This window comes from Atractosteus spatula, chromosome 4 (genome assembly GCF_055471065.1).
Source record: "Atractosteus spatula isolate fAtrSpa1 chromosome 4, fAtrSpa1.hap1, whole genome shotgun sequence".
Lineage (NCBI taxonomy): Eukaryota > Metazoa > Chordata > Actinopteri > Semionotiformes > Lepisosteidae > Atractosteus > Atractosteus spatula.
This window is the reverse complement of record NC_142709.1, coordinates 29521483-29538957: the sequence shown is the minus strand read 5'-3', so window position 1 is coordinate 29538957 and position 17475 is coordinate 29521483.

Below are 17475 nucleotides of genomic sequence, written 5' to 3'. Positions count from 1 at the left end.
GACCATTCCTGACACACTCTTTTGCTTTTGGCAGTGTTGTATTGTCTTTTCAGACTCATATTTTGATTCAGACAAGCAAATTTACCAGTCAAATGAGTGGAATATTGAGAAAATGGTCTTTGAGAAATATTTGAACCCTAACCCTAACTAGCAAAACCCGAAGCTAGGGTTAGGGTTTTATTCCCATACAATGTAGACAGTTTCTGATGGCATGGCTGTGTTTTAGGGCTGAAAGGATACCTAGGAATATAGTTCTTTCAATGTTTTCTAAACATTTTTTTCTGACCCATATGGCTGTATACAGTGCTATGCTCCAAAAATGAATGGTGTCTGAATTGCCCGACAAGCAACAGTTAGAAAGAACCTGATTTAACTTTCAAACTCTTGCCATGGGCTTTAAAATCAAAGGCTTATTAACAAATAAAGCCAAAATGTATTAGTTGTCTCAGACTTTTAGGCCGCTTAAGCCTAAACGTACATTCATTCAGCACTGTTTAACGCAAAGTTTCCAATGAAAGAATACCTTTCAAAAATTAATTTGACCATTACTGACACACTTTTCCTTTTGGTAGTGTTGTATTGTCTTTTCAGACTCATATTTTGATTCAGACAAGCAAATTTCCCAGTCAAATGAGTGGAATATTGAGAAAATGGTCTTTGAGAAATATTTGAACCCTAACCCTAACTATCAAAACCCGAAGCTAGGTTTAGGGTTTTATTCCCATACAATGTAGACAGTTTTTGATAGCATAGCTGTGTTTTAGGGCTGAAAGGATACTTAGGAATATAGTTCTTTCAATGTTTTCTAAACATTTTTTTCTGACCCATATGGCTGTATACAGTGCTTTGCTCCAAAAAGGAATGGTGTCTGAATTGCCCGACAAGCAACAGTTAGAAAGAACGTTATTTAACTTTCAAACTCTTGCCATGGGCTTTAAAATCAAAGGCTTATTAACAAATAAAGCCAAAATGTATTAGATGTCTCAGACTTTTAGGCCGCTTAAGCCTAAACGTACATTCATTCAGCACTGTTTAACGCAAAGTTTCCAATGAAAGAACACCTTTCAAAAATTAATTTGACCATTCCTGACACACTCTTTTGCTTTTGGCAGTGTTGTATTGTCTTTTCAGACTCATATTTTGATTCAGACAAGCATATTTCCCAGTCAAATCATTGGAATATTGAGAAAATGGTCTTTGAGAAATATTTGAACCCTAACTAGCAAAACCCGAAGCTAGGGTTAGGGTTTTATTCCCATACAATGTAGACAGTTTCTGATGGCATGGCTGTGTTTTAGGGCTGAAAGGATACCTAGGAATATAGTTCTTTCAATGTTTTCTAAACATTTTTTTCTGACCCATATGGCTGTATACAGTGCTATGCTCCAAAAATGAATGGTGTCTGAATTGCCCGACAAGCAACAGTTAGAAAGAACCTGATTTAACTTTCAAACTCTTGCCATGGGCTTTAAAATCAAAGGCTTATTAACAAATAAAGCCAAAATGTATTAGTTGTCTCAGACTTTTAGGCCACTTAAGCCTAAACGTACATTCATTCAGCACTCCGTTTAACGCAAAGTTTCCAATGAAAGAATACCTTTCAAAAATTAATTTGACCATTCCTGACACACTCTTTTGCTTTTGGCAGTGTTGTATTGTCTTTTCAGACTCATATTTTGATTCAGACAAGCAAATTTACCAGTCAAATGAGTGGAATATTGAGAAAACGGTCTTTGAGAAATATTTGAACCCTAACCCTAACTAGCAAAACCCGAAGCTAGGGTTAGGGTTTTATTCCCATACAATGTAGACAGTTTTTGATAGCATGGCTGTGTTTTAGGGCTGAAAGGATACCTAGGAATATAGTTCTTTCAATGTTTTCTAAACATTTTTTTCTGACCCATATGGCTGTATACAGTGCTTTGCTCCAAAAAGGAATGGTGTCTGAATTGCCCGACAAGCAACAGTTAGAAAGAACCTGATTTAACTTTCAAACTCTTGCCATGGTCTTTAAAATCAAAGGCTTATTAACAAATAAAGCCAAAATGTATTAGTTGTCTCAGACTTTTAGGCCACTTAAGCCTAAACGTACATTCATTCAGCACTCTGTTTAACGCAAAGTTTCCAATGAAAGAATACCTTTCAAAAATTAATTTGACCATTCCTGACACACTCTTTTGCTCTTGGCAGTGTTGTATTGTCTTTTCAGACTCATATTTTGATTCAGACAAGCAAATTTACCAGTCAAATGAGTGGAATATTGAGAAAATGGTCTTTGAGAAATATTTGAACCCTAACCCTAACTAGCAAAACCCGAAGCTAGGGTTAGGGTTTTATTCCCATACAATGTAGACAGTTTTTGATAGCATGGCTGTGTTTTAGGGCTGAAAGGATACCTAGGAATATAGTTCTTTCAATGTTTTCTAAACTTTTTTTTCTGACTCATATGGCTGTATACAGTGCTTTGCTCCACAAAGGAATGGTGTCTGAATTGCCCGACAAGCAACAGTTAGAAACAACCTGATTTAACTTTCAAACTCTTGCCATGGGCTTTAAAATCAAAGGCTTATTAACAAATAAGGCCAAAATGTATTAGTTGTCTCAGACTTTTAGGCCACTTAAGCCTAAACGTACATTCATTCAGCACTCTGTTTAACGCAAAGTTTCCAATGAAAGAATACCTTTCAAAAATTAATTTGACCATTCCTGACACACTCTTTTGCTTTTGGCAGTGTTGTATTGTCTTTTCAGACTCATATTTTGATTCAGACAAGCAAATTTACCAGTCAAATGAGTGGAATATTGAGAAAATGGTCTTTGAGAAATATTTGAACCCTAACCCTAACTAGCAAAACCCGAAGCTAGGGTTAGGGTTTTATTCCCATACAATGTAGACAGTTTCTGATGGCATGGCTGTGTTTTAGGGCTGAAAGGATACCTAGGAATATAGTTCTTTCAATGTTTTCTAAACATTTTTTTCTGACCCATATGGCTGTATACAGTGCTATGCTCCAAAAATGAATGGTGTCTGAATTGCCCGACAAGCAACAGTTAGAAAGAACCTGATTTAACTTTCAAACTCTTGCCATGGGCTTTAAAATCAAAGGCTTATTAACAAATAAAGCCAAAATGTATTAGTTGTCTCAGACTTTTAGGCCGCTTAAGCCTAAACGTACATTCATTCAGCACTGTTTAACGCAAAGTTTCCAATGAAAGAATACCTTTCAAAAATTAATTTGACCATTACTGACACACTTTTGCTTTTGGTAGTGTTGTATTGTCTTTTCAGACTCATATTTTGATTCAGACAAGCAAATTTCCCAGTCAAATGAGTGGAATATTGAGAAAACGGTCTTTGAGAAATATTTGAACCCTAACCCTAACTAGCAAAACCAGAAGCTAGGGTTAGGGTTTTATTCCCATACAATGTAGACAGTTTTTGATAGCATGGCTGTGTTTTAGGGCTGAAAGGATACCTAGGAATATAGTTCTTTCAATGTTTTCTAAACATTTTTTTCTGACCCATATGGCTGTATACAGTGCTTTGCTCCAAAAAGGAATGGTGTCTGAATTGCCCGACAAGCAACAGTTAGAAAGAACCTGATTTAACTTTCAAACTCTTGCCATGGTCTTTAAAATCAAAGGCTTATTAACAAATAAAGCCAAAATGTATTAGTTGTCTCAGACTTTTAGGCCGCTTAAGCCTAAACGTACATTCATTCAGCACTCTGTTTAACGCAAAGTTTCCAATGAAAGAATAGCTTTCAAAAATTAATTTGACCATTCCTGACACACTCTTTTGCTTTTGGCAGTGTTGTATTGTCTTTTCAGACTCATATTTTGATTCAGACAAGCATATTTCCCAGTCAAATCATTGGAATATTGAGAAAATGGTCTTTGAGAAATATTTGAACCCTAACTAGCAAAACCCGAAGCTAGGGTTAGGGTTTTATTCCCATACAATGTAGACAGTTTCTGATGGCATGGCTGTGTTTTAGGGCTGAAAGGATACCTAGGAATATAGTTCTTTCAATGTTTTCTAAACATTTTTTTCTGACCCATATGGCTGTATACAGTGCTATGCTCCAAAAATGAATGGTGTCTGAATTGCCCGACAAGCAACAGTTAGAAAGAACCTGATTTAACTTTCAAACTCTTGCCATGGGCTTTAAAATCAAAGGCTTATTAACAAATAAAGCCAAAATGTATTAGTTGTCTCAGACTTTTAGGCCACTTAAGCCTAAACGTACATTCATTCAGCACTCCGTTTAACGCAAAGTTTCCAATGAAAGAATACCTTTCAAAAATTAATTTGACCATTCCTGACACACTCTTTTGCTTTTGGCAGTGTTGTATTGTCTTTTCAGACTCATATTTTGATTCAGACAAGCAAATTTACCAGTCAAATGAGTGGAATATTGAGAAAATGGTCTTTGAGAAATATTTGAACCCTAACCCTAACTAGCAAAACCCGAAGCTAGGGTTAGGGTTTTATTCCCATACAATGTAGACAGTTTTTGATAGCATGGCTGTGTTTTAGGGCTGAAAGGATACCTAGGAATATAGTTCTTTCAATGTTTTCTAAACATTTTTTTCTGACCCATATGGCTGTATACAGTGCTATGCTCCAAAAAGGAATGGTGTCTGAATTGCCCGACAAGCAACAGTTAGAAAGAACCTGATTTAACTTTCAAACTCTTGCCATGGGCTTTAAAATCAAAGGCTTATTAACAAATAAAGCCAAAATGTATTAGTTGTCTCAGACTTTTAGGCCGCTTAAGCCTAAACGTACATTCATTCAGCACTGTTTAACGCAAAGTTTCCAATGAAAGAATACCTTTCAAAAATTAATTTGACCATTACTGACACACTTTTGCTTTTGGTAGTGTTGTATTGTCTTTTCAGACTCATATTTTGATTCAGACAAGCAAATTTCCCAGTCAAATGAGTGGAATATTGAGAAAATGGTCTTTGAGAAATATTTGAACCCTAACCCTAACTATCAAAACCCGAAGCTAGGTTTAGGGTTTTATTCCCATACAATGTAGACAGTTTTTGATAGCATAGCTGTGTTTTAGGGCTGAAAGGATACTTAGGAATATAGTTCTTTCAATGTTTTCTAAACATTTTTTTCTGACCCATATGGCTGTATACAGTGCTTTGCTCCAAAAAGGAATGGTGTCTGAATTGCCCGACAAGCAACAGTTAGAAAGAACGTTATTTAACTTTCAAACTCTTGCCATGGGCTTTAAAATCAAAGGCTTATTAACAAATAAAGCCAAAATGTATTAGATGTCTCAGACTTTTAGGCCGCTTAAGCCTAAACGTACATTCATTCAGCACTGTTTAACGCAAAGTTTCCAATGAAAGAACACCTTTCAAAAATTAATTTGACCATTCCTGACACACTCTTTTGCTTTTGGCAGTGTTGTATTGTCTTTTCAGACTCATATTTTGATTCAGACAAGCATATTTCCCAGTCAAATCATTGGAATATTGAGAAAATGGTCTTTGAGAAATATTTGAACCCTAACTAGCAAAACCCGAAGCTAGGGTTAGGGTTTTATTCCCATACAATGTAGACAGTTTCTGATGGCATGGCTGTGTTTTAGGGCTGAAAGGATACCTAGGAATATAGTTCTTTCAATGTTTTCTAAACATTTTTTTCTGACCCATATGGCTGTATACAGTGCTATGCTCCAAAAATGAATGGTGTCTGAATTGCCCGACAAGCAACAGTTAGAAAGAACCTGATTTAACTTTCAAACTCTTGCCATGGGCTTTAAAATCAAAGGCTTATTAACAAATAAAGCCAAAATGTATTAGTTGTCTCAGACTTTTAGGCCACTTAAGCCTAAACGTACATTCATTCAGCACTCCGTTTAACGCAAAGTTTCCAATGAAAGAATACCTTTCAAAAATTAATTTGACCATTCCTGACACACTCTTTTGCTTTTGGCAGTGTTGTATTGTCTTTTCAGACTCATATTTTGATTCAAACAAGCAAATTTACCAGTCAAATGAGTGGAATATTGAGAAAATGGTCTTTGAGAAATATTTGAACCCTAACCCTAACTAGCAAAACCCGAAGCTAGGGTTAGGGTTTTATTCCCATACAATGTAGACAGTTTCTGATGGCATGGCTGTGTTTTAGGGCTGAAAGGATACCTAGGAATATAGTTCTTTCAATGTTTTCTAAACATTTTTTTCTGACCCATATGGCTGTATACAGTGCTTTGCTCCAAAAAGGAATGGTGTCTGAATTGCCCGACAAGCAACAGTTAGAAAGAACCTGATTTAACTTTCAAACTCTTGCCATGGGCTTTAAAATCAAAGGCTTATTAACAAATAAAGCCAAAATGTATTAGTTGTCTCAGACTTTTAGGCCACTTAAGCCTAAACGTACATTCATTCAGCACTCCGTTTAACGCAAAGTTTCCAATGAAAGAATACCTTTCAAAAATTAATTTGACCATTCCTGACACACTCTTTTGCTTTTGGCAGTGTTGCATTGTCTTTTCAGACTCATATTTTGATTCAGACAAGCAAATTTCCCAGTCAAATGAGTGGAATATTGAGAAAATGGTCTTTGAGAAATATTTGAACCCTAACCCTAACTTGCAAAACCCGAAGCTAGGGTTAGGGTTTTATTCCCATACAATGTAGACAGTTTTTGATAGCTTGGCTGTGTTTTAGGGCTGAAAGGATACCTAGGAATATAGTTCTTTCAATGTTTTCGAAACATTTTTTTCTGACCCATATGGCTGTATACAGTGCTTTGCTCCAAAAAGGAATGGTGTCTGAAGTGCCCGACAAGCAACAGTTAGAAAGAACCTGATTTAACTTTCAAACTCTTGCCATGGGCTTTAAAATCAAAGGCTTATTAACAAATAAAGCCAAAATGTATTAGTTGTCTCAGACTTTTAGGCCGCTTAAGCCTAAACGTACATTCATTCAGCACTGTTTAACGCAAAGTTTCCAATGAAAAAATACCTTTCAAAAATTAATTTGACCATTCCTGACACACTCTTTTGCTTTTGGCAGTGTTGTATTGTCTTTTCAGACTCATATTTTGATTCAGACAAGCAAATTTACCAGTCAAATGAGTGGAATATTGAGAAAACGGTCTTTGAGAAATATTTGAACCCTAACCCTAACTAGCAAAACCCGAAGCTAGGGTTAGGGTTTTATTCCCATACAATGTAGACAGTTTTTGATAGCATGGCTGTGTTTTAGGGCTGAAAGGATACCTAGGAATATAGTTCTTTCAATGTTTTCTAAACATTTTTTTCTGACCCATATGGCTGTATACAGTGCTTTGCTCCAAAAAGGAATGGTGTCTGAATTGCCCGACAAGCAACAGTTAGAAAGAACCTGATTTAACTTTCAAACTCTTGCCATGGTCTTTAAAATCAAAGGCTTATTAACAAATAAAGCCAAAATGTATTAGTTGTCTCAGACTTTTAGGCCGCTTAAGCCTAAACGTACATTCATTCAGCACTCTGTTTAACGCAAAGTTTCCAATGAAAGAATAGCTTTCAAAAATTAATTTGACCATTCCTGACACACTCTTTTGCTTTTGGCAGTGTTGTATTGTCTTTTCAGACTCATATTTTGATTCAGACAAGCATATTTCCCAGTCAAATCATTGGAATATTGAGAAAATGGTCTTTGAGAAATATTTGAACCCTAACTAGCAAAACCCGAAGCTAGGGTTAGGGTTTTATTCCCATACAATGTAGACAGTTTCTGATGGCATGGCTGTGTTTTAGGGCTGAAAGGATACCTAGGAATATAGTTCTTTCAATGTTTTCGAAACATTTTTTTCTGACCCATATGGCTGTATACAGTGCTTTGCTCCAAAAAGGAATGGTGTCTGAAGTGCCCGACAAGCAACAGTTAGAAAGAACCTGATTTAACTTTCAAACTCTTGCCATGGGCTTTAAAATCAAAGGCTTATTAACAAATAAAGCCAAAATGTATTAGTTGTCTCAGACTTTTAGGCCGCTTAAGCCTAAACGTACATTCATTCAGCACTCCGTTTAACGCAAAGTTTCCAATGAAAGAATACCTTTCAAAAATTAATTTGACCATTCCTGACACACTCTTTTGCTTTTGGTAGTGTTGTATTGTCTTTTCAGACTCATATTTTGATTCAGACAAGCAAATTTCCCAGTCAAATGAGTGGAATATTGAGAAAATGGTCTTTGAGAAATATTTGAACCCTAACCCTAACTAGCAAAACCCGAAGCTAGGGTTAGGGTTTTATTCCCATACAATGTAGACAGTTTCTGATGGCATGGCTGTGTTTTAGGGCTGAAAGGATACCTAGGAATATAGTTCTTTCAATGTTTTCTAAAAATTTTTTTCTGACCCATATGGCTGTATACAGTGCTTTGCTCCAAAAAGGAATGGTGTCTGAATGGCCCGACAAGCAACAGTTAGAAAGAACCTGATTTAACTTTCAAACTCTTGCCATGGGCTTTAAAATCAAAGGCTTATTAACAAATAAAGCCAAAATGTATTAGTTGTCTCAGACTTTTAGGCCACTTAAGCCTAAACGTACATTCATTCAGCACTCCGTTTAACGCAAAGTTTCCAATGAAAGAATACCTTTCAAAAATTAATTTGACCATTCCTGACACACTCTTTTGCTTTTGGCAGTGTTGTATTGTCTTTTCAGACTCATATTTTGATTCAGACAAGCAAATTTACCAGTCAAATGAGTGGAATATTGAGAAAATGGTCTTTGAGAAATATTTGAACCCTAACACTAACTAGCAAAACCCGAAGCTAGGGTTAGGGTTTTATTCCCATACAATGTAGACAGTTTCTGATGGCATGGCTGTGTTTTAGGGCTGAAAGGATACCTAGGAATATAGTTCTTTCAATGTTTTCTAAAAATTTTTTTCTGACCCATATGGCTGTATACAGTGCTTTGCTCCAAAAAGGAATGGTGTCTGAATTGCCCGACAAGCAACAGTTAGAAAGAACCTGATTTAACTTTCAAACTCTTGCCATGGGCTTTAAAATCAAAGGCTTATTAACAAATAAAGCCAAAATGTATTAGTTGTCTCAGACCTTTAGGCCGCTTAAGCCTAAACGTACATTCATTCAGCACTCCGTTTAACGCAAAGTTTCCAATGAAAGAATACCTTTCAAAAATTAATTTGACCATTCCTGACACACTCTTTTGCTTTTGGCAGTGTTGTATTGTCTTTTCAGACTCATATTTTGATTCAGACAAGCAAATTTCCCAGTCAAATGAGTGGAATATTGAGAAAATGGTCTTTGAGAAATATTTGAACCCTAACCCTAACTAGCAAAACCCGAAGCTAGGGTTAGGGTTTTATTCCCATACAATGTAGACAGTTTTTGATAGCTTGGCTGTGTTTTAGGGCTGAAAGGATACCTAGGAATATAGTTCTTTCAATGTTTTCGAAACATTTTTTTCTGACCCATATGGCTGTATACAGTGCTTTGCTCCAAAAAGGAATGGTGTCTGAAGTGCCCGACAAGCAACAGTTAGAAAGAACCTGATTTAACTTTCAAACTCTTGCCATGGGCTTTAAAATCAAAGGCTTATTAACAAATAAAGCCAAAATGTATTAGTTGTCTCAGACTTTTAGGCCGCTTAAGCCTAAACGTACATTCATTCAGCACTGTTTAACGCAAAGTTTCCAATGAAAGAATACCTTTCAAAAATTAATTTGACCATTCCTGACACACTCTTTTGCTTTTGGTAGTGTTGTATTGTCTTTTCAGACTCATATTTTGATTCAGACAAGCAAATTTCCCAGTCAAATGAGTGGAATATTGAGAAAATGGTCTTTGAGAAATATTTGAACCCTAACCCTAACTAGCAAAACCCGAAGCTAGGGTTAGGGTTTTATTCCCATACAATGTAGACAGTTTCTGATGGCATGGCTGTGTTTTAGGGCTGAAAGGATTCCTAGGAATATAGTTCTTTCAATGTTTTCTAAAAATTTTTTTCTGACCCATATGGCTGTATACAGTGCTTTGCTCCAAAAAGGAATGGTGTCTGAATGGCCCGACAAGCAACAGTTAGAAAGAACCTGATTTAACTTTCAAACTCTTGCCATGGGCTTTAAAATCAAAGGCTTATTAACAAATAAAGCCAAAATGTATTAGTTGTCTCAGACTTTTAAGCCGCTTAAGCCTAAACGTACATTCATTCAGCACTGTTTAACGCAAAGTTTCCAATGAAAAAATACCTTTCAAAAATTAATTTGACCATTCCTGACACACTCTTTTGCTTTTGGCAGTGTTGTATTGTCTTTTCAGACTCATATTTTGATTCAGACAAGCAAATTTACCAGTCAAATGAGTGGAATATTGAGAAAATGGTCTTTGAGAAATATTTGAACCCTAACTAGCAAAAACCCGAAGCTAGGGTTAGGGTTTTATTCCCATACAATGTAGACAGTTTTTGATAGCATGGCTGTGTTTTAGGGCTGAAAGGATACCTAGGAATATAGTTCTTTCAATGTTTTCGAAACATTTTTTTCTGACCCATATGGCTGTATACAGTGCTTTGCTCCAAAAAGGAATGGTGTCTGAATGGCCCGACAAGCAACAGTTAGAAAGAACCTGATTTAACTTTCAAACTCTTGCCATGGGCTTTAAAATCAAAGGCTTATTAACAAATAAAGCCAAAATGTATTAGTTGTCTCAGACTTTTAGGCCACTTAAGCCTAAACGTACATTCATTCAGCACTCCGTTTAACGCAAAGTTTCCAATGAAAGAATACCTTTCAAAAATTAATTTGACCATTCCTGACACACTCTTTTGCTTTTGGCAGTGTTGTATTGTCTTTTCAGACTCATATTTTGATTCAGACAAGCAAATTTACCAGTCAAATGAGTGGAATATTGAGAAAATGGTCTTTGAGAAATATTTGAACCCTAACCCTAACTAGCAAAACCCGAAGCTAGGGTTAGGGTTTTATTCCCATACAATGTAGACAGTTTCTGATGGCATGGCTGTGTTTTAGGGCTGAAAGGATACCTAGGAATATAGTTCTTTCAATGTTTTCTAAAAATTTTTTTCTGACCCATATGGCTGTATACAGTGCTTTGCTCCAAAAAGGAATGGTGTCTGAATTGCCCGACAAGCAACAGTTAGAAAGAACCTGATTTAACTTTCAAACTCTTGCCATGGGCTTTAAAATCAAAGGCTTATTAACAAATAAAGCCAAAATGTATTAGTTGTCTCAGACTTTTAGGCCGCTTAAGCCTAAACGTACATTCATTCAGCACTCCGTTTAACGCAAAGTTTCCAATGAAAGAATACCTTTCAAAAATTAATTTGACCATTCCTGACACACTCTTTTGCTTTTGGCAGTGTTGTATTGTCTTTTCAGACTCATATTTTGATTCAGACAAGCAAATTTCCCAGTCAAATGAGTGGAATATTGAGAAAATGGTCTTTGAGAAATATTTGAACCCTAACCCTAACTAGCAAAACCCGAAGCTAGGGTTAGGGTTTTATTCCCATACAATGTAGACAGTTTTTGATAGCTTGGCTGTGTTTTAGGGCTGAAAGGATACCTAGGAATATAGTTCTTTCAATGTTTTCGAAACATTTTTTTCTGACCCATATGGCTGTATACAGTGCTTTGCTCCAAAAAGGAATGGTGTCTGAAGTGCCCGACAAGCAACAGTTAGAAAGAACCTGATTTAACTTTCAAACTCTTGCCATGGGCTTTAAAATCAAAGGCTTATTAACAAATAAAGCCAAAATGTATTAGTTGTCTCAGACTTTTAGGCCGCTTAAGCCTAAACGTACATTCATTCAGCAGTCTGTTTAACGCAAAGTTTCCAATGAAAGAATACCTTTCAAAAATTAATTTGACCATTCCTGACACACTCTTTTGCTTTTGGTAGTGTTGTATTGTCTTTTCAGACTCATATTTTGATTCAGACAAGCAAATTTCCCAGTCAAATGAGTGGAATATTGAGAAAATGGTCTTTGAGAAATATTTGAACCCTAACCCTAACTAGCAAAACCCGAAGCTAGGGTTAGGGTTTTATTCCCATACAATGTAGACAGTTTCTGATGGCATGGCTGTGTTTTAGGGCTGAAAGGATACCTAGGAATATAGTTCTTTCAATGTTTTCTAAAAATTTTTTTCTGACCCATATGGCTGTATACAGTGCTTTGCTCCAAAAAGGAATGGTATCTGAATGGCCCGACAAGCAACAGTTAGAAAGAACCTGATTTAACTTTCAAACTCTTGCCATGGGCTTTAAAATCAAAGGCTTATTAACAAATAAAGCCAAAATGTATTAGTTGTCTCAGACTTTTAGGCCGCTTAAGCCTAAACGTACATTCATTCAGCACTGTTTAACGCAAAGTTTCCAATGAAAAAATACCTTTCAAAAATTAATTTGACCATTCCTGACACACTCTTTTGCTTTTGGTAGTGTTGTATTGTCTTTTCAGACTCATATTTTGATTCAGACAAGCAAATTTCCCAGTCAAATGAGTGGAATATTGAGAAAATGGTCTTTGAGAAATATTTGAACCCTAACCCTAACTAGCAAAACCCGAAGCTAGGGTTAGGGTTTTATTCCCATACAATGTAGACAGTTTTTGATAGCTTGGCTGTGTTTTAGGGCTGAAAGGATACCTAGGAATATAGTTCTTTCAATGTTTTCGAAACATTTTTTTCTGACCCATATGGCTGTATACAGTGCTTTGCTCCAAAAAGGAATGGTGTCTGAAGTGCCCGACAAGCAACAGTTAGAAAGAACCTGATTTAACTTTCAAACTCTTGCCATGGGCTTTAAAATCAAAGGCTTATTAACAAATAAAGCCAATATGTATTAGTTGTCTCAGACTTTTAGGCCGCTTAAGCCTAAACGTACATTCATTCAGCACTCCGTTTAACGCAAAGTTTCCAATGAAAGAATACCTTTCAAAAATTAATTTGACCATTCCTGACACACTCTTTTGCTTTTGGTAGTGTTGTATTGTCTTTTCAGACTCATATTTTGATTCAGACAAGCAAATTTCCCAGTCAAATGAGTGGAATATTGAGAAAATGGTCTTTGAGAAATATTTGAACCCTAACCCTAACTAGCAAAACCCGAAGCTAGGGTTAGGGTTTTATTCCCATACAATGTAGACAGTTTCTGATGGCATGGCTGTGTTTTAGGGCTGAAAGGATACCTAGGAATATAGTTCTTTCAATGTTTTCTAAAAATTTTTTTCTGACCCATATGGCTGTATACAGTGCTTTGCTCCAAAAAGGAATGGTGTCTGAATGGCCCGACAAGCAACAGTTAGAAAGAACCTGATTTAACTTTCAAACTCTTGCCATGGGCTTTAAAATCAAAGGCTTATTAACAAATAAAGCCAAAATGTATTAGTTGTCTCAGACTTTTAGGCCACTTAAGCCTAAACGTACATTCATTCAGCACTCCGTTTAACGCAAAGTTTCCAATGAAAGAATACCTTTCAAAAATTAATTTGACCATTCCTGACACACTCTTTTGCTTTTGGCAGTGTTGTATTGTCTTTTCAGACTCATATTTTGATTCAGACAAGCAAATTTACCAGTCAAATGAGTGGAATATTGAGAAAATGGTCTTTGAGAAATATTTGAACCCTAACACTAACTAGCAAAACCCGAAGCTAGGGTTAGGGTTTTATTCCCATACAATGTAGACAGTTTCTGATGGCATGGCTGTGTTTTAGGGCTGAAAGGATACCTAGGAATATAGTTCTTTCAATGTTTTCTAAAAATTTTTTTCTGACCCATATGGCTGTATACAGTGCTTTGCTCCAAAAAGGAATGGTGTCTGAATTGCCCGACAAGCAACAGTTAGAAAGAACCTGATTTAACTTTCAAACTCTTGCCATGGGCTTTAAAATCAAAGGCTTATTAACAAATAAAGCCAAAATGTATTAGTTGTCTCAGACCTTTAGGCCGCTTAAGCCTAAACGTACATTCATTCAGCACTCCGTTTAACGCAAAGTTTCCAATGAAAGAATACCTTTCAAAAATTAATTTGACCATTCCTGACACACTCTTTTGCTTTTGGCAGTGTTGTATTGTCTTTTCAGACTCATATTTTGATTCAGACAAGCAAATTTCCCAGTCAAATGAGTGGAATATTGAGAAAATGGTCTTTGAGAAATATTTGAACCCTAACCCTAACTAGCAAAACCCGAAGCTAGGGTTAGGGTTTTATTCCCATACAATGTAGACAGTTTTTGATAGCTTGGCTGTGTTTTAGGGCTGAAAGGATACCTAGGAATATAGTTCTTTCAATGTTTTCGAAACATTTTTTTCTGACCCATATGGCTGTATACAGTGCTTTGCTCCAAAAAGGAATGGTGTCTGAATGGCCCGACAAGCAACAGTTAGAAAGAACCTGATTTAACTTTCAAACTCTTGCCATGGGCTTTAAAATCAAAGGCTTATTAACAAATAAAGCCAAAATGTATTAGTTGTCTCAGACTTTTAGGCCGCTTAAGCCTAAACGTACATTCATTCAGCACTGTTTAACGCAAAGTTTCCAATGAAAGAATACCTTTCAAAAATTAATTTGACCATTCCTGACACACTCTTTTGCTTTTGGTAGTGTTGTATTGTCTTTTCAGACTCATATTTTGATTCAGACAAGCAAATTTCCCAGTCAAATGAGTGGAATATTGAGAAAATGGTCTTTGAGAAATATTTGAACCCTAACCCTAACTAGCAAAACCCGAAGCTAGGGTTAGGGTTTTATTCCCATACAATGTAGACAGTTTCTGATGGCATGGCTGTGTTTTAGGGCTGAAAGGATACCTAGGAATATAGTTCTTTCAATGTTTTCTAAAAATTTTTTTCTGACCCATATGGCTGTATACAGTGCTTTGCTCCAAAAAGGAATGGTGTCTGAATGGCCCGACAAGCAACAGTTAGAAAGAACCTGATTTAACTTTCAAACTCTTGCCATGGGCTTTAAAATCAAAGGCTTATTAACAAATAAAGCCAAAATGTATTAGTTGTCTCAGACTTTTAGGCCGCTTAAGCCTAAACGTACATTCATTCAGCACTGTTTAACGCAAAGTTTCCAATGAAAGAATACCTTTCAAAAATTAATTTGACCATTCCTGACACACTCTTTTGCTTTTGGCAGTGTTGTATTGTCTTTTCAGACTCATATTTTGATTCAGACAAGCAAATTTACCAGTCAAATGAGTGGAATATTGAGAAAATGGTCTTTGAGAAATATTTGAACCCTAACACTAACTAGCAAAACCCGAAGCTAGGGTTAGGGTTTTATTCCCATACAATGTAGACAGTTTCTGATGGCATGGCTGTGTTTTAGGGCTGAAAGGATACCTAGGAATATAGTTCTTTCAATGTTTTCTAAAAAATTTTTTCTGACCCATATGGCTGTATACAGTGCTTTGCTCCAAAAAGGAATGGTGTCTGAATTGCCCGACAAGCAACAGTTAGAAAGAACCTGATTTAACTTTCAAACTCTTGCCATGGGCTTTAAAATCAAAGGCTTATTAACAAATAAAGCCAAAATGTATTAGTTGTCTCAGACCTTTAGGCCGCTTAAGCCTAAACGTACATTCATTCAGCACTCCGTTTAACGCAAAGTTTCCAATGAAAGAATACCTTGCAAAAATTAATTTGACCATTCCTGACACACTCTTTTGCTTTTGGCAGTGTTGTATTGTCTTTTCAGACTCATATTTTGATTCAGACAAGTAAATTTCCCAGTCAAATGAGTGGAATATTGAGAAAATGGTCTTTGAGAAATATTTGAACCCTAAACCTAACTAGCAAAACCCGAAGCTAGGGTTAGGGTTTTATTCCCATACAATGTAGACAGTTTTTGATAGCTTGGCTGTGTTTTAGGGCTGAAAGGATACCTAGGAATATAGTTCTTTCAATGTTTTCGAAACATTTTTTTCTGACCCATATGGCTGTATACAGTGCTTTGCTCCAAAAAGGAATGGTGTCTGAAGTGCCCGACAAGCAACAGTTAGAAAGAACCTGATTTAACTTTCAAACTCTTGCCATGGGCTTTAAAATCAAAGGCTTATTAACAAATAAAGCCAAAATGTATTAGTTGTCTCAGACTTTTAGGCCGCTTAAGCCTAAACGTACATTCATTCAGCACTGTTTAACGCAAAGTTTCCAATGAAAGAATACCTTTCAAAAATTAATTTGACCATTCCTGACACACTCTTTTGCTTTTGGTAGTGTTGTATTGTCTTTTCAGACTCATATTTTGATTCAGACAAGCAAATTTCCCAGTCAAATGAGTGGAATATTGAGAAAATGGTCTTTGAGAAATATTTGAACCCTAACCCTAACTAGCAAAACCCGAAGCTAGGGTTAGGGTTTTATTCCCATACAATGTAGACAGTTTCTGATGGCATTGCTGTGTTTTAGGGCTGAAAGGATACCTAGGAATATAGTTCTTTCAATGTTTTCTAAAAATTTTTTTCTGACCCATATGGCTGTATACAGTGCTTTGCTCCAAAAAGGAATGGTGTCTGAATGGCCCGACAAGCAACAGTTAGAAAGAACCTGATTTAACTTTCAAACTCTTGCCATGGGCTTTAAAATCAAAGGCTTATTAACAAATAAAGCCAAAATGTATTAGTTGTCTCAGACTTTTAGGCCGCTTAAGCCTAAACGTACATTCATTCAGCACTGTTTAACGCAAAGTTTCCAATGAAAAAATACCTTTCAAAAATTAATTTGACCATTCCTGACACACTCTTTTGCTTTTGGCAGTGTTGTATTGTCTTTTCAGACTCCTATTTTGATTCAGACAAGCAAATTTACCAGTCAAATGAGTGGAATATTGAGAAAATGGTCTTTGAGAAATATTTGAACCCTAACCCTAACTAGCAAAAACCCGAAGCTAGGGTTAGGGTTTTATTCCCATACAATGTAGACAGTTTTTGATAGCATGGCTGTGTTTTAGGGCTGAAAGGATACCTAGGAATATAGTACTTTCAATGTTTTCTAAACATTTTTTTCTGACCCATATGGCTGTATACAGTGCTTTGCTCCAAAAAGGAATGGTGTCTGAATGGCCCGACAAGCAACAGTTAGAAAGAACCTGATTTAACTTTCAAACTCTTGCCATGGGCTTTAAAATCAAAGGCTTATTAACAAATAAAGCCAAAATGTATTAGTTGTCTCAGACTTTTAGGCCACTTAAGCCTAAACGTACATTCATTCAGCACTCCGTTTAACGCAAAGTTTCCAATGAAAGAATACCTTTCAAAAATTAATTTGACCATTCCTGACACACTCTTTTGCTTTTGGCAGTGTTGTATTGTCTTTTCAGACTCATATTTTGATTCAGACAAGCAAATTTACCAGTCAAATGAGTGGAATATTGAGAAAATGGTCTTTGAGAAATATTTGAACCCTAACACTAACTAGCAAAACCCGAAGCTAGGGTTAGGGTTTTATTCCCATACAA